This window comes from Poromitra crassiceps, assembly GCF_964638095.1.
Source record: "Poromitra crassiceps genome assembly, chromosome: 10".
Classification (NCBI taxonomy): domain Eukaryota; kingdom Metazoa; phylum Chordata; class Actinopteri; order Beryciformes; family Melamphaidae; genus Poromitra; species Poromitra crassiceps.
In genome coordinates this window covers 36134968-36156682 of record NC_139631.1, presented here as the reverse complement: position 1 = coordinate 36156682, position 21715 = coordinate 36134968, and the positions used below count along the sequence as shown (strand labels likewise).

The 21715-nt window shown below is 42.7% G+C and overlaps 1 pseudogene across 1 annotated transcript; it reads right to left on the bottom strand.

Annotated features, from left to right (window-relative positions):
• Positions 1–15001: 15001 nt before the first annotated feature.
• Positions 15002–15983, bottom strand: LOC310783415 (small ribosomal subunit protein RACK1 pseudogene; annotated as a pseudogene). The gene has a single exon. The product of its transcript is annotated as a small ribosomal subunit protein RACK1 pseudogene (transcript).
• Positions 15984–21715: the final 5732 nt, after the last annotated feature.

Here is a 21715-nt window from a genome sequence, read left to right as displayed (position 1 = left end):
TTAGTCCGTGTGAAATGTTCTATGGTGAAACGTAGGCATGTGCGCACGTACGCACGCACGCACGCACGCACGCACACACACACACACACACACACACACACAGACACCGTCCAGTACATTGACTGCTCTGTTGAGATCTGCTCCATCAGACCAAGGGAAGATGCATCACTCTGCTCACACCTTTGCTGGCCAACACGTCAGTGTAATGATTTGCAGAACATGGAGGTTCATTCAACTTCATTCCACATGACAGTGCATGATGAACGTCTAGCTAAGCACTGAAACAGTGCATGATGAACATCTAGCTAAGCACTGAAACTGTGCATGATGAACGTCTAGCTAGCACTGAAACTGTGCATGATGAACGTCTAGCTAAGCACTGAAACTGTGCATGATGAACATCTAGCTAAGCACTGAAACTGTGCATGATGAACATCTAGCTAAGCACTGAAACTGTGCATGATGAACGTCTAGCTAGCACTGAAACTGTGCATGATGAACGTCTAGCTAGCACTGAAAAACAACTATAATATTGTCATTATTATTTTAACTGTGGTGGAAACCAGACATAATAGTGTCCGGAGAGATATCTGTCGGGACGGACGGACGGACGGACGCAGACACACACACACACACACACACACACACACACACACACACACACACACACACACGCACACACGCACACACGCACACACACACACGCACGCACGCACAGTCCCAGGCTAACGGGCTATACGTCATCATGATTGAGTAGGATCATCATGCTCAGTAAAAGTAAAATTATCCCCTCCAGAGTAAAAGTTACTGAGTTAGAAAAGAGGACATTTCTACACATATATTATATATATATTTGTGTATATATTTCTACACAAAATCATCCGCAAACTCAGAGCACTTTCTGTTGCCCCCCACCTCCTGCTACAAAAGCATCATTCAACCCATCCTCTTGTACTGTTGCCCTGCTTCTACAACATGCTGACCATATCCAACAACTAGAACGACCGCAACGCGGACTTATGCCTCCGCCATTAGTTCATTCTTGAGTCCAAGTGGATGTTGGAGCCAAATTGGAAGAAATTGCATCAAGGCGTTTCTGTGCAGAATTGGATATTTGAGCCAAATGTGAAGAAATGTAGTCAATGTGTTACTGAGATATGGCGTTACTGAGCTTGAAAATGGCATTTGTTAGGTCACTGTGACCTTGACCTTTGACCTTTGATAACCAAAATGGAATCAGTTCATCCTTGAGCCTAAGTGAATGTTTAAGGCGAATCTGATGAAATTCCGTCCAGGCGTTCCTCAGATATCGCGTTAACAAGCTTGAAAATGGCGTTTGAGAGGTCACAGTGACCTTGACCTTTGACCTTTGACCACCAAAATCTAATCAGATCATCCTTGAGCCTAAGTGAATGTTTAAGGTGAATCTGATGAAATTCCGTCCAGGCGTTCCTCAGATATCGCGTTAACAAGCTTGAAAATGGCGTTCGAGAGGTCACAGTGACCTTGACCTTTGACCACCAAAATGTAATCAGATCATCCTTGAGCCTAAGTGAATGTTTCAGGCGAATCTGATGAAATTCCATCCAGGCGTTCCTCATATATCGCGTTAACAAGCTTGAAAATGGCGTTCGAGAGGTCACAGTGACCTTGACATTTGACCTTTGACCACCAAAATCTAATCAGATCATCCTTGAGCCTAAGTGAAAGTTTAAGGCGAATCTGATGAAATTCCGTCCAGGCGTTCCTCAGATATCGCGTTAACAAGCTTGAAAATGGCGTTCGAGAGGTCACAGTGACCTTGACCTTTGACCTTTGACCACCAAAATCTAATCAGATCATCCTTGAGCCTAAGTGAATGTTTAAGGCGAATCTGATGAAATTCCATCAAGGCGTTCCTCAGATATGGCGTTAACAAACATCCGTACGGACGGACGGACGGACATCCGGCCGTACGTACGTACGGACGGACAACCCGGATCCATAATGCCTTCGGCCTGGCTTCGCCGGCGGAGGCATAAAAACAAACTCACCAAGATCACCCATGTTGCCTCCAAAATCATCCACTCCCCCACACCCAATCTGTCAGACATGAATGACATAAGCATCAAACGCCTCGCACTCGCAATAGTAAACAACCCCGATCACCCACTCAACCCACACTTCACACTACTGCCATCAGGCCGCAGTAACAGGACACTGAAATGGAGAAGAGCACGCTTTGGTAAAAGTTTTGTCCCCTCAGCAATAACCGCCCTGAACAAAATCCCCTGCTGACCTTGTATAGACCCAGACCTTACCTCACCTTACCCTACGTCTGTGTTGTGTGCTCATGTAACATGTACTGACTGAAAACACATTTCCTATGGGACAAATAAAGCTATCTATCTATCTATCTATCTATCTATCTATCTATCTATCTATCTATCTATCTATCTATCTATCTATCTATCTATCAAACCAGGCTTCATTGTTCATACTGTATTAGTCCAGTATTAGAAAAGGCAAATGGATTCAATGAATTCAAGTAATGTAGTGACCAGTGTCTGACGTCTACTTAAGCAATCGTGCTTCATCCTTAGGTGTGGTATAATGAGCATATATCATGGCCTGTTGTGATCTATTGCTTTTATAAAATGGTTACCAAGTATGGGAATGTGAAAGGAATAAACAACTTCAATCTATTATTCTGTTATTCAGAAATCATACTCTTGGCTCCCTGCACAGAGCCGATGCAGTTGCTGAACAATGTCAGATAGCAACACCTAATAAAAAAATCCGGCTCCATCAGGTCACCCACATGGGTGCTCTTTACACCGCCTCAAAGGTTCAGCCCGATCGCACGTAAAACGGCATAGCTGTGGCCAAACACAAAACTTCAAACAGTGGACAGAGCCCACATATTCAATTTTATATATAGATCGATAGAATTTAGACCATAACCTGAACCCTATTTCTATTGCAAAAATAAAACCAGGAGTGTAAATGGGTCAACCCTCCAGCAGTCCTGCTTGAACATTCATGGTTAACGACAGCTCCACCTTTGTCTTCTCTCCAGTCAGAGGTGAACATTCATGACGTGCAACATATAATATTCATAGCCTCTTCACCACTGTCCTTGACCCGCTCCAAAGCACAGAAGCCCGACACCAGCTCCTATTTTACGACGCGCAGAAGAATAGAGTAAAAACCATTTTGCAATAATTCCCATTGATATCAAGACATAAAAAATACTCAATGTTTTATAGATCATGCAAGCCTCTTAAACATGCTTTTCCACATAATTTTAGCACTGCAAAATGCGAGATAGCGGAAAGATCCCCCATTCTCATTACAGACCGGGTTGGAAGGCGTATTTCAAAGAGGTCCAATACAGCAAAAATATGACGTTTGCAATAAAACATGAATCCAGCCGCGTGCTGTTAAATAACAAATTAGCACACCAACCAATCATCCCTCCTGTGCCACCGTAGCTCCTGGAAGTGTTTCAGCCGTTTTGCCACGGAGCAGCGCTCAGCTGACAGGTGGCGCTACACAGCTTTTGATGGTGGATGTTGAGTTTGTGACAAGTTAACTCCGGTACTCGCCTGTCCCGCTGAACAGAAAGGAACAAGAGCAAGCTGTTCTGCCCCATCAAGTTTAGAGGCACATTACCTACAGTAGGAACAGACATCCAGGAGAACAGCTGCTGCCGCAATCCTTGCTGGAGTTGCCGACTAGTCACCGACTCCTTCAGAAAGTCCCCATGTGGCCCCTGTGACACGTCATGCAAATCCAAATGGATGCCCCCGACTTTATTGGGGGGAAATTAATGTGAATCTTCTGCATTCTGAGCAGGCTGCGCAACAACAACACCATGGCACCATATGCTAGACGCACAGAGCAAAAAAACAAACAATTGGGAAATGTTAACACAGTCATATTTGCGTGGACACGTTTTATTACGGTAAAGTGTACAAAGCACTGAAAGATTGAAGTAATTTCTATCCTGTGTAATGCATACACAAAGTAGCCAGTAAAAGTGTTGCAGAAACTATGACAGATTATTTTGCTGTGACAGCCCTTAGCAACAAATCTAATACGACTCACTACACCAAATAGGTTTTTACCATTTCCCCTCATATCAAGCCAGGATTTCGCTTCTGATGCTAAAAGCGGAGAAATTAGCCTATAGCTACTGTAGCATGTATGCAATCACTCAAATGACAAAGAAATGGAAGGTGACGAGCTTTTCCAATTGGCTGGCCCTTCATAAGCGATGATACATTTCTGTCTCGCGAGTTTCAATTTGTGAAAAATATTAAGCAATTTGCATATTACTTTGCCTTCACCTCTTTCCCCAAAACGACATATAATCAGAGAGAGTGATGTTTACAAAAAGCGATCTGTTTGATCAGCGCTGCAAAATCAATTTCAAGCAACAAGGGTCAAATAAACCACCCTTGATCTGACAACGGTAGCTTACTGAATGGTGGCGCTACATGCATGCAATTACCCAGCATAAAACACTCCTGACTCCCTCATAATTATAAACCCTTGTGAATAATCACTGCCCACTGCAATTAATGGTGCAACTCTTCATCAGAACACTGTTGAGAGCTACAGCTTGCACTGAGACACATTCTAATTTCGCAGATTTCATTAGGCCTATCCATTTTTGAAATTAGACTTAAGAAATGCAGCTGACCTTCTGGTACCACATAACCCCCATATCTATATTTTATTAATAATCAATAAAGTCTAAATAAATCACAATCACCACACTGGCTGATAACTTCTCAGAGGCTAACACTTTTAATGTGCAGTCTTCTGTTTTTGCATGTTCTCAAACGTTGTCCCTGCTGGTCACCTCTGAGCATGAGCAACTCAAATCAAAGCAAAAAGATGACTCATCAAACAGCCTCCTGATTGGTTTTCTGTTAGGCTGCAGCTACATGGATGGTTAACTAGGCTACCTTGAGATGAAACTTAAAGGTCCCCTCAGCCATTTTTCTTGCCTGTATAATTGAGATCTATAATTTCATCGCATGACATAAATATATCTGATTTATGCCAAAGATCATACAGTATATGTGACACCAGCTGGCGAGAGGGACCGTAATTCGGCCGTGGCCGTTCTTCACAGCAGAGCGTCAAAAGTATTTTCTTGAAAAAATGTTTTTTTTTCTTTTTCCCAATAGTACAAAATATATTATTTGAACTATCCATTCCATATAAAATGAAGACGTTTTGGGGTCATTAAATGCGTTAATTTTGTAAAATAAAAGTCCCTGTTTTGTCAAGGAGACGGGAGTGAGCCAGGCTGTGTCTTGGATTTGCATAAGTAGTATCGATTGGGTGTCGGCCGGCCTTTGTTTCTATCCGCCAATCACGGCGCGCGATAGGACGCGCACCAGCATAAATATTCAGTAGCCACCTGAGCTGTACACAACATCAACATTCAACAGCTGACTGAGACTGAGACAAGATGGACAAGCACCAGGCGAAAATGAAGAAAAATGATTCTGCCGTTGCTGCTCTCCTGAACAAATTCAACATTCCAGGTGGAATGGACAGTGAAGAATTGATGAATTCGTATGTCCTGGATTACATGACCGGCGGCACACAGGGCGCTGATGAAAGCGACGATGAGGACGATGAAGAATATTTTCCTGAAGACATGGTGGCAGATCCAGACCCAGACGAGGCGGAGATCATGCCCGACAGCGCAGTCATTGAAAGCGTGCAAGAGATTTTAACATCAGTGGATCCCATAACCGTGGACACAGATTATGATCAGGAAATCGAGAAAATACGGAACTTTGACTGCAAATGCCAGGCCAGGCGTAAAGAGAACTCTATTCACCAGCCAATCTCCTGCAGTAAGAAACTTTGTGACAACGTCATTTACAACACGAGGCTGGATTACTCTGCTATGTCGCCAGAATGTAGAGATATCGCTATTATGGCTGTGTATCACGCTTTGACGAATGATTCTGACATGACTCAAGCCACAAAGCAAGTGAATAAAAAGCGACAAAAGAACCGAACGCAATACATGGTTAAGGCGACTGTTGTTTGCCGTGAGACCTTCTGCTTTGCGTTTGGGTGAGTTTCATATCTATCTTAACTCGTGTGTGTGTGTGTGTGTGTGTGTGTGTGTGTCTGTCTGTCTGTGTGAGATAGTGTGAGAGCGTGCCCATGTTTACAGTACAAAGATAGTATGTTGCAAGAGAAGCGTGTAGAGCTGCCATCTTCATGGCATTGTTGGTCATTGTCAAAATGGCGGCAACCTATGTGTGCAAACGTGCAGACCCGCCATGTTGGGTCGTCTTTGTTTGTTGCGCGCCAAAATGGCGTTCGCGCTATTGTTTTTCAGGACTGAAATTCCGACTCTTGCATTAAATACTCTTTGTAAGCTGATAGTCGCTAGTGTTATTCTAACCTTGCAAACAAACAAGATTTAGTTTATTGAAAGAGTTTATTGAAACAGATTGAAAGTTTTGAAACAGTCTTTGTTATATATCGTGACATTTATAGCCTAAGCAAGGGACAAACATTGCAAACTAGCTTAGGCTATAATGTCAGGATAAAGACTGTTTCAAAAAATATAAATCTGATTATTAATGTTTTATTTTGTTTATTCCAGCATCAGCACAAAGCTTCTGAAAGCCCTTATCAAATCCTACAAAGAGAATGGATTGGTCCCACGGCAGAGGAAGACACAACCACGCACAAACAAGAATTACCTCGGCTATGATGACATCAAAAGAGTCGTTACATTCATAGCAAACTATGCAGAGGACCACGCTATTCCTTTGCCCGGTCGTCATGCCGCGCATAGAGACTTTAGTGCTAAGCTTCTGCCAACTTCTGCCTCTAAAGCTTCAGTCTGGCGCCTGTACAAAGATGCTATGGAACAGCTTGGTAAGTTTGTATTAGTCTCTCTCTCTCACACACACACACACACACACACACACTTCTATTGTCATAGTTATGCAAACATTCCGCAGCCTTCTCCATTCCAAACCTCTGACCCAATAAAACATGCGACATGAATGTGTGTGTGTGTGTGTGTGTGTGTGTGTGTGTGTGTGTGTGTGTGTGTGTCTTTAACCATTAGGCTATTCTATGTGATCTGTTTTTGATAAGTAAAGTACAGTGATGCTCATAAAAACATTGTCTTTGCAGGGCAGCGTGCGGTTGGCGAGTGCAGCTTCACAAGGCTGTGGAAGTCACTGGTCCCTCACATTGCAAGCACCAAGCCTAAAACGGATCTCTGCTGGCAGTGCCAACAAAACAACGACCGAATCATCCAGAGCATCAACAAACCAGATGAGTTGAAATCTGACAGTGTCAAGAAGCAGCAAGTGCATCTCGACTCTGTTGCAAGGGAGCGAAAACTTTATCAAGAGATGACTGCCGCCTGTAGAAAGACCTGTGACGAGTTGCAGCTGTCATTTGGGAAGAACAAACCTGCAACCAGGCCGATCACCATGCACTACAGTTTTGATTTTGCACAACAGGTGAGAATAAATATTTATCTTATCACACCTCTCTCTCACACACACACACACACACACACACACACACACACACACACACACACACACACACACACACACACAGATTACAGTTTGTATTTCATCTTTTTCCTATCTCTCCGTCTCTCAGGTGCACTACCCCTCTGATCCACAACAGCCTGGGCCTGTCTATTTTTTGACTCCACGCAAGTGTGGCCTTTTTGGTGTCCACTGTGAAGGCATGCCTAAGCAAGTGAATTACCTGATTGATGAGGGCATGGCATCAGGCAAGGGAAGCAATGCAGTCATCAATTACCTGCATCATTTTTTCAAGAAATATGGAGTTGGAGAAGAAGATGTGGACCTTCACTGTGACAACTGCAGTGGGCAGAACAAAAATAACTTTGTTCTTTGGTACGCCGCATGGAGAACAATGCACAAACAACACTTAAAGCTGAGCATTCACTTCCTGATTGTAGGCCACACCAAGTTTGGCCCCGACTGGTGTTTTGGACTGGTCAAGCAGTGTTTCAGGAAGCGCAAAGTGTGCACTTTGGCCGACATCGAAAAGGTTGTGACTGACAGCTCTCCTGTGGCACATGTGAACATCCCCCAGCTTGTCGGACATGAGAACGGCACTGTGTGTTTTAAAACCTACGACTGGCAAGAACACCTGACACAATACTTCAGAAAACTGCCACAGATAAAGAGTTACCAGCACTTCAGGTAATTATCATTCCAATTTTATTTTATTTTATTTTATTTTATTTTATTAAGATTTTAAATGTGCCATTTCTTTCTTTTACAGCTTTGATGCGCAGAGACCTGGTGTGGTTGTCGCCAGAAAACACTGTGAAGCAGAACCAGTGGAGTTTCAGCTGCTACGCAACGTAGATGCCCGTCCGCCATTAAAGCCTCTTCCTGTACAGACTCCGCCTGGACTGGACATGGCCAGGCAGAAGTATCTTTTTGAGAAGATCAGAGAATTCTGTTCTGATGAAGCACAAGACATCACATGCCCTCCACCTGCATGTCTACAGGCTGGGAGGCCTCGCTAGCCAGCCTGAAAAAACCAGCATTCAAGACCCAGCCCTGCTCCGGGGGGGTTTGGCAATGCCACAAACGTTTTTGAGCTTTTGAAGTCAAAGTTCTTTTGATATTTTTTTACTTAAAGCAGCTACGAGCAACTTTTTCGATTGTTATTAAACAGTATAAATTTAATATCAATGCATCACATCTTACCTCTAATAGTCGACGAGACCAAAGCCGTGTGTATCTGAGATTGCTCCCTTAGGTGATTATTAAGTCTATAGTCTGTCTAAACTCGCGCCAACAGGGGGCTCTCTAGAGCGACCGGACCGGGTAACCCGGAAGTGAAACGCGGAAGTGAAACAAGGAAGTGAAACGCAGCTGCCTTCCAACGCCGTTTGCGCTGCCTAGCAACATAACATAAACAATGTGAACGCCACGCATACTCGCGGGAACATCTCTCGTTATATTCTAACAGGTTTTTGGAAGTTATTTTGTGGTTATGGCCGAAGTGGCTGCTGCAAACCGTTTCATTTCACTTCCTGATCTGCCCTGGCTACAGACACACTAACACTGGCCGATTCACTCGGGGTTCAAGCGAGACTACTCTGCGTTGCTCTCGTCGACTATTAGAGGTAAGATGTGATGCATTGATATTACATTTATACTGTTTAATAACAATCGAAAAAGTTGCTCGTAGCTGCTTTAACTTTTAGTTAAGTAGGACTGGTGGTTTAGTTAAGAATGTCATACGAAACCGACCTGGATAGCAAGGCACTTCCTGTCGTGTTCTGTCGTTTGTAATTTTTTTTACTTTTTACTTTTTTTTTTTCTTTTTTTTTGGTGCATTAACATTAAGGAAATCTATACTGATGTCATCCAATCAATGCTGATAATGTATGCTAATAGATAAAGGAGTGAGGATAATACAGTACATGCTTTGAATTCCTTAGTTTTAGCTATGCAGTGTTCTAAGCAGACCAGATGGCATGCAGCAGATGATAGAACGCTCATCCATAAGATACTTGAGACTTGACTTGGACTTGTGACCAAAGACCTGAGACTTGACTTGGACTTGTGACCAAAGACTTGAAACTTGACTTTGACTTGCAAAAAATGACCTGTGAGCATCTCTGGTATTACTGAATATTGGTTTTATATTAAATGCCTTTTGTTATAATAAATGCCTTTTTAGGATAATATTTTTGTAGTTTATTTTCACATTTTCACTGACTGAATGGTATATGTTTTCTGCTTACAACTTTAAGGAAAAGGTCAATAGTTCTCAAACTTTCACATCAAAACTTCACCTAAAAATAGACCGCAGACCCCCATTTTTGCTTTTAGATATTTTAATACAGAAATGTATGACACCCATGACCATCTATTATTCTGTTACTTATGGATGGAATAATAGTGGAATAATAGTGAAAATAAATTACCCACAGTTGTGTGCACTCTCTCTCTCTCTCATCTGTCATTCTCAGTGACAGAGACTGACTGCTTAATGGTTTGGGAGTGGTCAATGTAAATGAGGAGCCATTGTTAACTCCCCCCTGCCTGGCTCATCCAGGTGTGAAAAGTTCACAATCTTTGAGAGGGGTTTTCTCAGGTTTCTTCTCCCCAGACCTTCCCAGATTGTGAACAATCAAATAAGCATATCTCCTTCAATTTTTTTCAGATTACAATGTGTGACACATCATTTGAAAGCTTACAGTCTGCCATTTCAGAATCTGTAAAAATCAGAAAAATGCCCTAGGCCTAATTGAGGGTCAAAACACCAGCTGGTGTCACATATTATGGAGAACCAAATTAAGGCTTACACCTTGTTCCACTGCAACATCATGACTGCAGCGCTGTTGTTAAAAAAGGAGAACTTCGCTCCTGCCTTCAATATACGATCTTTGTCTCCCTTCCAGGTGGTAGACAGAAGAATAGACCAATTTCGAGTGGACGTCACAGGGTTACGTCAGTGGTTGCAAACAACTTACATTGATAGGAACAGAAGTTAATAGGTTGTTCCATTGCAACATCGGCGCACAGCAAATCCGCCATTTTGGCCTGAAAGAGACACCTCTGATTGGCTGTCATTGTTCTATGCTGTTGTCCCATTGGCCATTGAGGCTTTTTTCAAGCCAAAATGGCAGCAGCGCTGTTGTCAAACACATCAACTCTTGCCTTCAATACTTTCTAAGTAGGAAGCAAGCCGTAGAGATTCCAGGAATAAGGGGGGGGGGGGGGGGGGGGGGGGAGTCTTGTGCGTGGGTCCGCCATATAGACACTGAGCTTTCCCACTGGCTATATGACGATGTTTGGCACTGCCTCTTTGACCGTTTATTTGGATCCTAGACCATCCCCACAGTGAGTACGGTTCACTTTCTGCAACCAGTTTGGCTCCGCCCACGAAAATACGTAATCGTTGTTTGCAAACAAACAACAATTTTATATGGCGGCATCTACCGCCACAAAAATGAAGCCACAATATTGTTATAAGTTTCAACACCCAGCCAACACATATCAAAGCTGGAAAGAGCGTGACTCGAACTGGTTAACAGTTATTATTGGCGGCGTTTTGAGCCTGGCGAACACTTAGCTAATGAAGCTAACAGCCAGCTAATGCCACGCTAGCTTATTAATTATCATGTCATCACGTCAAGACATGATGTAGACGTCCATCTGACGTCATCTGTCTGTCTGTGGACAGATTTTGTGAACGCAATAGCGTCACAACCGTGCAAGATGAAGATGTATCTGGTCAGAGCAGAACTAGTGCGGTAAGAAGGGAAGGGAAGAGGCCACCCTCCACATTGTGCATACAGCTCAACGGATTACTTTCTTACACAATGGACGCTTTCTATCTTAGAGCAACTATCTCACTTTTCTATACTGTAGGTTTGCTGTTTCCAATGAGCACCTCCAGTATGAACCTAAAGACTTTACAAGTTTTTCTTCATCCACAAGAGCGCCAAGTGTTTCTTTTGTCTGCCTCTTAGTCATAAGAACAAAGACAATAAGGTCGAGGGTCAAAAAGAGGTCAAAATGTCACCAAAACTGTCAGCGTCATTCCTGAATGTTTGACACCTGATTCTATTATGTGAAATAGCATAGAAAAAGGGTAGGGTGGCCATTTCCTATGAAAAATGCACATTCATTATGTTTTCCAATAGGAATTCTTCTTTCAGTCCTTGGCAGGTAAACAAAAACTTAATTTCGGACAATGTGTACAGATATAGGCTCTAAAAACTCTTCCCTAGACCATATAATGCCTGGTCTCTACGTCTCTACGTCTTTACACACATGTAGATGCTCGGTATAGAGTAGTTCGCACACACCAAGTTGTTACAGAGAAGAGTCTGACTTCCGTCTTGCATGGAGGCAGACTGAGAAGGAGAGTAACGTAAAATAAGTTGTTGCCGTAAAGCCAATACAAAACAAGGAGCGCCACACAGTGGACCAATCTGTTATTGCAACCAAACAATGTTCCCAAAACAGAGGATCTAGGCATTTGTGACTGTTACAGTATAGGCTCTACTATTCTGAGTGATACTTGAAGATATTCTTCCATATTCATATCACCATCATTTCATTGACTGCCACTTTAATTATGAATGATACATGAATGCATCAATAAAGACAGACACCTCATGATATCTTCTATCACACCAGAGGCTTCTTATCAATTTTGCAGGATTGTCACCATCAGGTCCAAATGGCAATAAAACAGTATTGGATCAAAGATGGGAGATTGTAAGTCAAAGCCTCCTCATATGGGGAATCTACGCCTTGAGCGAAGGTGGAGGGGTTGATAAGAATCCCACTCTTGGCCATAAGGTCAATGCAAAATGTATTACCGTCGTGCGTTGTTGTCTTATATTGGTCCCATATGTCCTGCAACTGGAGAGCTACAGAAAAGGAAATAGAGTTACAGCTTATGTCTATTGCCTGCTATATTGCCTTATTTACTATGGGAGACAATAACCTTTGACCCGCGGGATTGGGACTGCGCGCGCCTGTGTGCTCCAGGAGGCAAGCGGCTACGCGAGGCTGCGCGCCCCAGAGAAAGTGCCTCAAAGTCGGACTGATAAGCGTGAGACACTCAAGGCTGGCTCCATATAGGGTCCCATTATAAAGTTGCCGTTTGTTTACCAACACTGATCCCTCGTATACATAATCTTTCAGGAAGTGTAAAGAGCACCCCTGCGGGTGACCTAACAACGGAGCTGGATCTTTACCATGCATGCTCAAGTGAAGGCGTTTTGGGGTGTCAGACATTCATTCAGTCAGGAATGGATAACGGTGATGATGTCATCAGTGATGATGTCATCAGTGATGTCAACAGGGCCAAACTTGGGCTGTTGAAACGGTGATGATGTCATCAGTGATGTCATCATCAGTGATGTCATCAGTGCCAAACTTGGGCTGTTGATAGACGTAGTTTCCTCGAATGGGCTTGAGTTGCATGAGGTCGCCTGGTTGCTACATGACGCGGTCCTGGGCCGAAGTTGCCCTTGTTTAGGTAATTAGAGACGATTAATGGCCCTAATTACCTAATGATGTGATGTCACTCGAGCAATGATGACATCATCTGGTGACATCATCACTGATGAAATCACTCACTGATGATGAGTTCTATGGATACCCACATGTCTCCCCCCTTACAGATAAATAGCATAAGCATTTTAATCGACAGAACAATGCATCACATCATTGATGGAGCTTCACTGGATTGATGGGGGAGGGGGTCTCATTTTTTTTGCTCATACCCCATAAAGTCTCCCTCTTTTACACGGCCTAATGTTGGCAGGTACTCGTACAATTCTCAATTACTCATAAAATCTAATTTACCCATGCAGGCAGACTGAGCACCACAGAGGAAAACTTGTTTTGTTTTTGGAAAAGCTGTTTCCATTTTAGAAAGAATAAGAAAAAAAATCATTACCAGATGTTCATCATCTAATCTCTCTCAAATATAAACAGCTGCACTAGTTTTCTGTAAAAATACACACATCCCATCAATCTAAATCACAAAGTGAGGCTGCAACAGAGTCCCCTTTAATTGAGATGCAGTGGTTGGCTCTCTTTGCCCAGATGATATTCTGCTGTCAGGTATGGGCAATTCTCCGCTAACAGCGAGTGACATTACATCGGGAGCATTTTTTTCATGCGATTGATTCACACGTCAATAACATTTTACGAGCTAGGGGGCACGGGGAGAACATGCAAACTCCACACAGAAAGGCCCTTTTGACTACCCCACGCGGGCGGCGGGCACTCGAGGACATGGGGACGGGCACGCACTCCTTCAACACTCACAGCGTCCCAGGTGAGAATCGAACCCAGGACCTTCTAGCTGTGAGGCGACAGCGCTGCCACTGCGCCACCGTGCCCCCGTATATTTTACGAGCCTATAATCAGTCAATGCAACCGTGCATACCAACGGAGAAGTTTCGCTGAGCGTTATTGCGACGTTTACTTTTTTCGGACCAAGGTCGATCTGTTGCTGTGATTGACAGCTGGGTCGCTCTTGGTGTGTAGCAGCCATAATAAGCGAGTGAAATACAAAGTGTTTTCTAATCAGCAGTGAGCAGGACTCAATCCAGAGAAAGCTGGACTCACCATTACACCATTACCACCAAGATTAGACCTTTTGCTTCTGTTGGTATGAAGCATCCCAGGTAAACAAACGCGAGTGTAAATAATATGGTAAAAATGTGTGTGCTGTCCGCAGTTTACTTACATCACATTATAATGCAAAATTCAAACAGTTACCCCTTGGTGCTATTTGGAGATGTCAACATGCAAAAGTGACTAGAGCAGACTAGCAGCCTGAATGCACCCACTATCCTTCTGTTTTGTTTTAAATATGTGTATTATTAATGGTGGATCTCTTATTCTGAATTATCATCCTATGTATGCATTATTTATATCATCATCTTAGCGCCAGATGAAACAATTTTAATTAAGATGTTTGTGTTCTGATATAGAACGTTTGAATTACATTAGCCTCTTTATTCAGACAATCAATAGTTTAATGTACTCATACATTTTCATTTCAATTACACAGTTACTCGTAGTTTAGACTCACACACATACCCACACCTCACTCTGCCCTCTGACATTCTCCCAGTTCATCTCTCTCTGTCTCTGGGTCCTTAAATGGTGTCAGTACGTTGCACTCTGTACTGGGTCATAGATAGGACCAGATAGATTGTCCGAGATGCAAAGCTGCCTTTCCTGATTACCTTGTATGAACATCACAACCATGTATTAATCTCATGTCCTACAAAAACCTGATTATGCATTTTGCACTGTATAAGTAGTATCTGTGATTTTCAGTTGATCAAGACAACTTCCTGACTCCGGGCTCCTGCTTTGACGACCTCCGTGGCTCCTTTGTTCACCATTTGGCTGTTAATTTATATCCTGCATAAACGTTTTGCTTTTTCTTTTAAAACGGTCTTTTATTTATTCAATATTTCAGCTGAGAAAACTATTGTGGAGTTCCATTGGTGACCTGCCACACTCTGATCAGGTTGTCAGTGTAGCCAGCGAACAGGGTCTGTCCGTCCGCAGACCAGGCCAGGGAGGTACACTGTGGGGGTCCAGCCTTGCTGTTTGTGCTGACCACCTCCTTTTTCAGCTCATCCACAATCATCTTGCCCTCCAGGTCCCAGATCTGGATGCTGGGGCCGGTGGCAGCGCACAGCCAATAACGGTTTGGGCTGAAGCAGAGGGCATTGATGTTGTCGCCACAGTCCATGGTGTAGAGGTGCTTGCCCTCGCTCAGGTCCCACAGCATGGCCTGGCCGTCCTTTCCACCGGAGGCAAACAGGGAGCCATCAGGACAGATGGCCACTGTGTTCAGGTAGCCGGTGTGACCAATGTGGTTGGTCTTCAGCTTGCAGTTGGCCAGGTTCCACACCTTGACCATTTTGTCCCAGCCGCTGGAGACCATGATAGGGTTGCTGGTGTTGGGCGATATGCGCACGCAGGACACCCACTCAGAGTGGCTCTCGTCCTTGATGGTGTACTTGCAGACCCCGAGGGTGTTCCACAGCTTGATGGTCTTGTCCCGGGAGCCAGACACAATCTGTCGGTTATCGGCAGAGAAGGCCACGCTCAGCACATCCTTGGTGTGGCCGACAAAGCGGCGGGTGGTGGTGCCAGTGGTGAGGTCCCACAGGCGGAGGGTCCCGTCCCAGGACCCAGACAGGGCGAACTGTCCATCTGAGGAGATGACCACATCACTCACAAAGTGAGAGTGGCCATTCAGGGCACGCCGGGGGATGCCATAGTTGTTCTCGTCACTGGTCAGCTTCCACATGATGATGGACTTGTCTCGCGATGCAGACAGAATCATGTCTGGAAACTGAGGAGTGGTGGCGATTTGGGTGACCCAGCCACTGTGCCCCTTCAGGGTCCCCCTTACTGTCATCTTCTCGGTCATTTTGCTGAGGGTTTGTGATGCCTTTTACAAAGGATGGATTTAGATTATGTACAGTGTCCTGGTTGCCCTACTGTAGGTCCTCATCACTGATGACATCACTGGTGACATCACAATTGCTCGAGTGACATCACAATTGCTCGAGTGACATCACTTGTGACATCACAATTGCTCGAGTGACATCCCTCGTGACATCACTAATGACATCACAACTGCTCGTTCACAGCAACATACATCTCTTTCCCTCAATAGAGTCTCCACCCTAGAAATTGAGCGTGCAACATTTCTATTAATAATAATATGGTGTCTCCATTGTTATTGCCACACAATGACTCAATCAGTCCGGTCTCTCTCTCTCTCTCTCTCTCTCTCTCTCTCTCTCTCTCTCTCTCTCTCTCTCTCAAACACACACAATGTTACCATACAAAAATAGAACAATAGGATCATCTACTATGGATACCTGTACTTGCACTCTGTCATGACTGACCTGTTTTATAGCCACATGTCCATGCTGTCACCATTACACAATGCCAATGTGCAACGCATGTACCGTTAACTGTCGTCACACATCGCCAGTTGCTCAATACTGACCTTCAACCAAGAAAACCAACAGTAAATACGCTAATGAAAAAACAACAGCAAAAACCATGAAAATACCCTTCATCCGACATTGCTCAATAAGTCACACAACTCAGCAACACACGAGGAATTGGAAGTTTAAGTGGTGATTTTATGTTTGCTACTTTGTGGTTGCATTGTGTTTTCTCCCATAAGTAGCCTAGTGAAGTTTGCTTTGAGGACTGACTCACTAGTATTGTGTACTTACACAGGTTAATAGATTGGAATAAATGAAGATCGTTCAAATCAATGAGATTGTATTGAGCAAGATCATCTTCACAAATGAGGACCACTTTTACGACTTTTAAAGTGTTTTCTGAAAATCATGTTAAAAGTGGTCCTCATTTTGTGAATATTATCTTACTGAACACAAACTCTGCTGTTTCATACACTTTTGTTGTCCACAGACCTTATTTCATGCAGTTAACAGAAATTCCCATCCAAAAATCCCATTAACTTGTACACATAAGTGCTAATGTCCAGGTCTTCCAGGCTCATTCATGCGGTAGTCTATAAAGCGTTGTTTATCTCATCAATAAAAACAGTCTGTGAAGTGCGGCTAATAATATACCCTGCAGAACACATGGGTGCTGGAAAAACACCGATGACAGATGAGAACAATTATGTGCCTTCTGAAAGACCTGTTAATTATGGAGTGTGTCCATCCGGCCAGTCCATTACTGCAATGAGGTCACTCCTGTGGTCAAATTACTATTCTAACATAATAAAAACCAATACACTAGAATTTAAATAGCATAAATGATTTATTTACACAAACAAAGGTCTACTGAGCCCAGGTTCAGCCCCCTCCTCCTCTCTTGTCTTAGGGGACTGACCCAGAATCACACCATTCAGACCTCTATCAAGCCTCTCACAGGAAGTCCTAGATTAGAGCAGTTTACTGCAGATAGTGCCCCCTAGGTCTTGAGGGAGGTATTACAACAACTCTAAATTCTCACCACACTCCACAGCCAAGTCTTCACTACATCTCGCAAAACTGCCGTCAGAAATTAGATGTAAAACTGTTTCATCACTGGCACTTTTTGCAATATTAAAAAACAAACAAACTTGAGTTTCTTCTGCAATGATCCTTCAGGAGTGTTCTGAGGCGTACTCTAAATTAAAGCAAGGCCTAAGCCTGCAGAGCGTGGCACCCAGCGCGCGGCAAAGGAACAGATTTTTATGCCGCCATTCAACTCTGTAGAGATTTACACCCTACAGGTGTAAGCAAGCAAGCAAAACAGCAAAACATCAGGCTGTCATGAATACACCAGTGAGAGAAGAAGTGAAATCAGTGGTGGCAATGCACATCCATTAAAACATGTCCTGTTGAGATGCAGGCACCAGCTTTTTTTTCTTTATTTTATTTTTTCAAATTTGTTATAGAACAATATACGGACAAGACAAACAGGCTCAGACACAGGAAAAGAAAGGGCGGGGGAAAACATACATCATCGACATGCTGGCACCAGCTTGATCAAATCTTCATGTTCTGTCCTCGTTTTAATAGAGCTCTGACGCACTCATTTGAGCCAAATGAGAAGAACAGAAGCAGGAATATTAAAGCAAATGGCCATTCCCCGAGGAGAAGTCAGAGCCATCCCCACTCAGAGCCAAGGCTATCCTATTTAATATTTACTGCCATGTCCCATTCATATGCTATCCTATTTAATAGTCACTGCCATGTCCCATTCATATGCTATCCTATTTAATAGTCACTGCCATGTCCCATTCATAGGCTATCCTATTTAATATTTACTGCCATGTCCCATTCATATGCTATCCTATTTAATACTTACTGCCATGTCCCATTCATAGGCTATCCTATTTAATACTTACTGCCATGTCCCATTCATATGCTATCCTATTTAATACTTACTGCCATGTCCCATTCATAGGCTATCCTATTTAATACTTACTGCCATGTCCCATTCATATGCTATCCTATTTAATACTTACTGCCATGTCCCATTCATAGGCTATCCTATTTAATATTTACTGCCATGTCCCATTCATAGGCTATCCTATTTAATACTTACTGCCATGTCCCATTCATAGGCTATCCTATTTAATATTTACTGCCATGTCCCATTCATATGCTATCCTATTTAATATTTACTGCCATGTCCCATTCATATGCTATCCTATTTAATACTTACTGCCATGTCCCATTCATATGCTATCCTATTTAATACTTACTGCCATGTCCCATTCATATGCTATCCTATTTAATACTTACTGCCATGTCCCATTCATAGGCTATCCTATTTAATACTTACTGCCATGTCCCATTCATAGGCTATCCTATTTAATATTTACTGCCATGTCCCATTCATATGCTATCCTATTTAATATTTACTGCCATGTCCCATTCATATGCTATCCTATTTAATACTTACTGCCATGTCCCATTCATAGGCTATCCTATTTAATACTTACTGCCATGTCCCATTCATATGCTATCCTATTTAATACTTACTGCCATGTCCCATTCATAGGCTATCCTATTTAATATTTACTGCCATGTCCCATTCATATGCTATCCTATTTAATACTTACTGCCATGTCCCATTCATAGGCTATCCTATTTAATATTTACTGCCATGTCCCATTCATATGCTATCCTATTTAATACTTACTGCCATGTCCCATTCATATGCTATCCTATTTAATACTTACTGCCATGTCCCATTCATATGCTATCCTATTTAATACTTACTGCCATGTCCCATTCATATGCTATCCTATTTAATACTTACTGCCATGTCCCATTCATATGCTATCCTATTTAATACTTACTGCCATGTCCCATTCATAGGCTATCCTATTTAATATTTACTGCCATGTCCCATTCATAGGCTATCCTATTTAATACTTACTGCCATGTCCCATTCATATGCTATCCTATTTAATACTTACTGCCATGTCCCATTCATATGCTATCCTATTTAATACTTACTGCCATCTCCCATTCATAGGCTATCCTATTTAATATTTACTGCCATGTCCCATTCATAGGCTATCCTATTTAATATTTACTGCCATGTCCCATTCATATGCTATCCTATTTAATACTTACTGCCATGTCCCATTCATAGGCTATCCTATTTAATATTTACTGCCATGTCCCATTCATAGGCTATCCTATTTAATATTTACTGCCATGTCCCATTCATATGCTATCCTATTTAATACTTACTGCCATGTCCCATTCATATGCTATCCTATTTAATATTTACTGCCATGTCCCATTCATAGGTTATCCTATTTAATACTTACTGCCATGTCCCATTCATAGGTTATCCTATTTAACACTTACTGCCATGTCCCATTCATAGGCTGTCCTATTTAATATTTACTGCCATGTCCCATTCATCAGCTATCCTATTTAATATTTACTGCCATGTCCCATTCATAGGTTATCCTATTTAATACTTACTGCCATGTCCCATTCATAGGTTATCCTGTTTAATACTTACTGCCATGTCCCATTCATAGGTTATCCTATTTAATAGTCACTGCCATGTCCCATTCATCAGCTATCCTATTTAATATTTACTGCCATGTCCCATTCATAGGTTATCCTATTTACTACTTACTGCCATGTCCCATTCATAGGTTATCCTGTTTAATATTTACTGCCATGTCCCATTCATAGGTTATCCTATTTAATACTTACTGCCATGTCCCATTCATAGGCTATCCTATTTAATATGTAGGCCTACTGCCATGTCCCATTCAGCAGTCCGTCTTACCAAGAGCTTACAGGCTGTGCTCACATTGTCCATCCTTTTAGTTATCTCCTCCCTGTACTGTAGACATTTTATTGTTATATATCTATTCTTGTCTGTTTTCTAACTTGTAAAAAAGCATCTAATTTCATCTTGTGATGCAACAATGTTTTTTCTTTAATAAACTTGAAACTTGAAAAACATTCATAGCGATGATGTATAACAGCAAGCATGGCTTTTACTCTTAAGCCGTTTTCACACATGCGTACAGGAACATTGCCTGTAAATCGATATCGGCCATTTCCCGGAATTTCCCTTCACACCTGAGGGCTCACATGTGTGAATATAGCAGTCAAATTACCTGTATTTGACGGGGGGGGAGGACGGAGGGGGGGGGGGCACTGCAGAGCAGGTGGGGAAATCTGCACGCCCACACATGAAGCAGACATACCGCTCTTCTGACAACCTCTGAACTGGTGAAATGTCCGCGATGACGGGGTCGCGCTTATACCGGAAAACTATTTTCACACATGAAAGGCATAGACCACTTTCTGGTCATTTCCCGGTATAAAGCGCATGTGTGAAAACGGCTTTACTGACCCACTTTCGGCTAAAAGGCCGACATTCATTTTCACTGACCAGAAAACGAACAAAAAAGAGACCGGGGCCCCGTTCCAATACCCATACTTGTACTTCTTTCTTGTAGTATGTACTGCCGCTGCCCTCACAAAGTATGGATTGTAGTGTGCAGCATGCATGCAAAATGCATACTATTGGGACACACTACATCTGTCGTCACGTGAGCTTCCTGAACTCCGACCTCTTGCTCACTTCCGCCGATGTCCGCAGCGCCACATTTGAGTTTTTTTTTTTTTATTCAATAAACAAAGTCTGGCAGTAACAAACAGTACATTATACAAAAAATTCAGACTAAACATTTACAAAATTGGAACAGACAATCAAATAAACAAAATAAAATAAATAAAGCAAAAACATTAAGTCAGAGATCTAAACAGGAATCAAGATATGCATGTTTTGGTACACACCATGCTTGTTTGGTTTTAACATACCGGTATTTCAAGGCTTTCTTAAAGTTAATTATCTCATTCATGAACACGCAGCTCAGTCAGTGCGACGTAACTCCAGTAGGTGGCGGTAATGCACAAAAAGTTGTTTGCCAACCGCCATAAAACATTAGAAGAAGAAGAAGAAGACATAACTTCCTGCTGCGCAAAGGATTGTGGGGAAGTTTGGCTGAAGCAGCATGCATCGATGCATACTCCGAAATAGGAGCTGATGTAGTACAACATCCTGGTACTCTTGGCATACTGCATCTGACATACTATGTATTGGGACATACTAAATCTTTTTTTGCCTACTAAATAGTATGG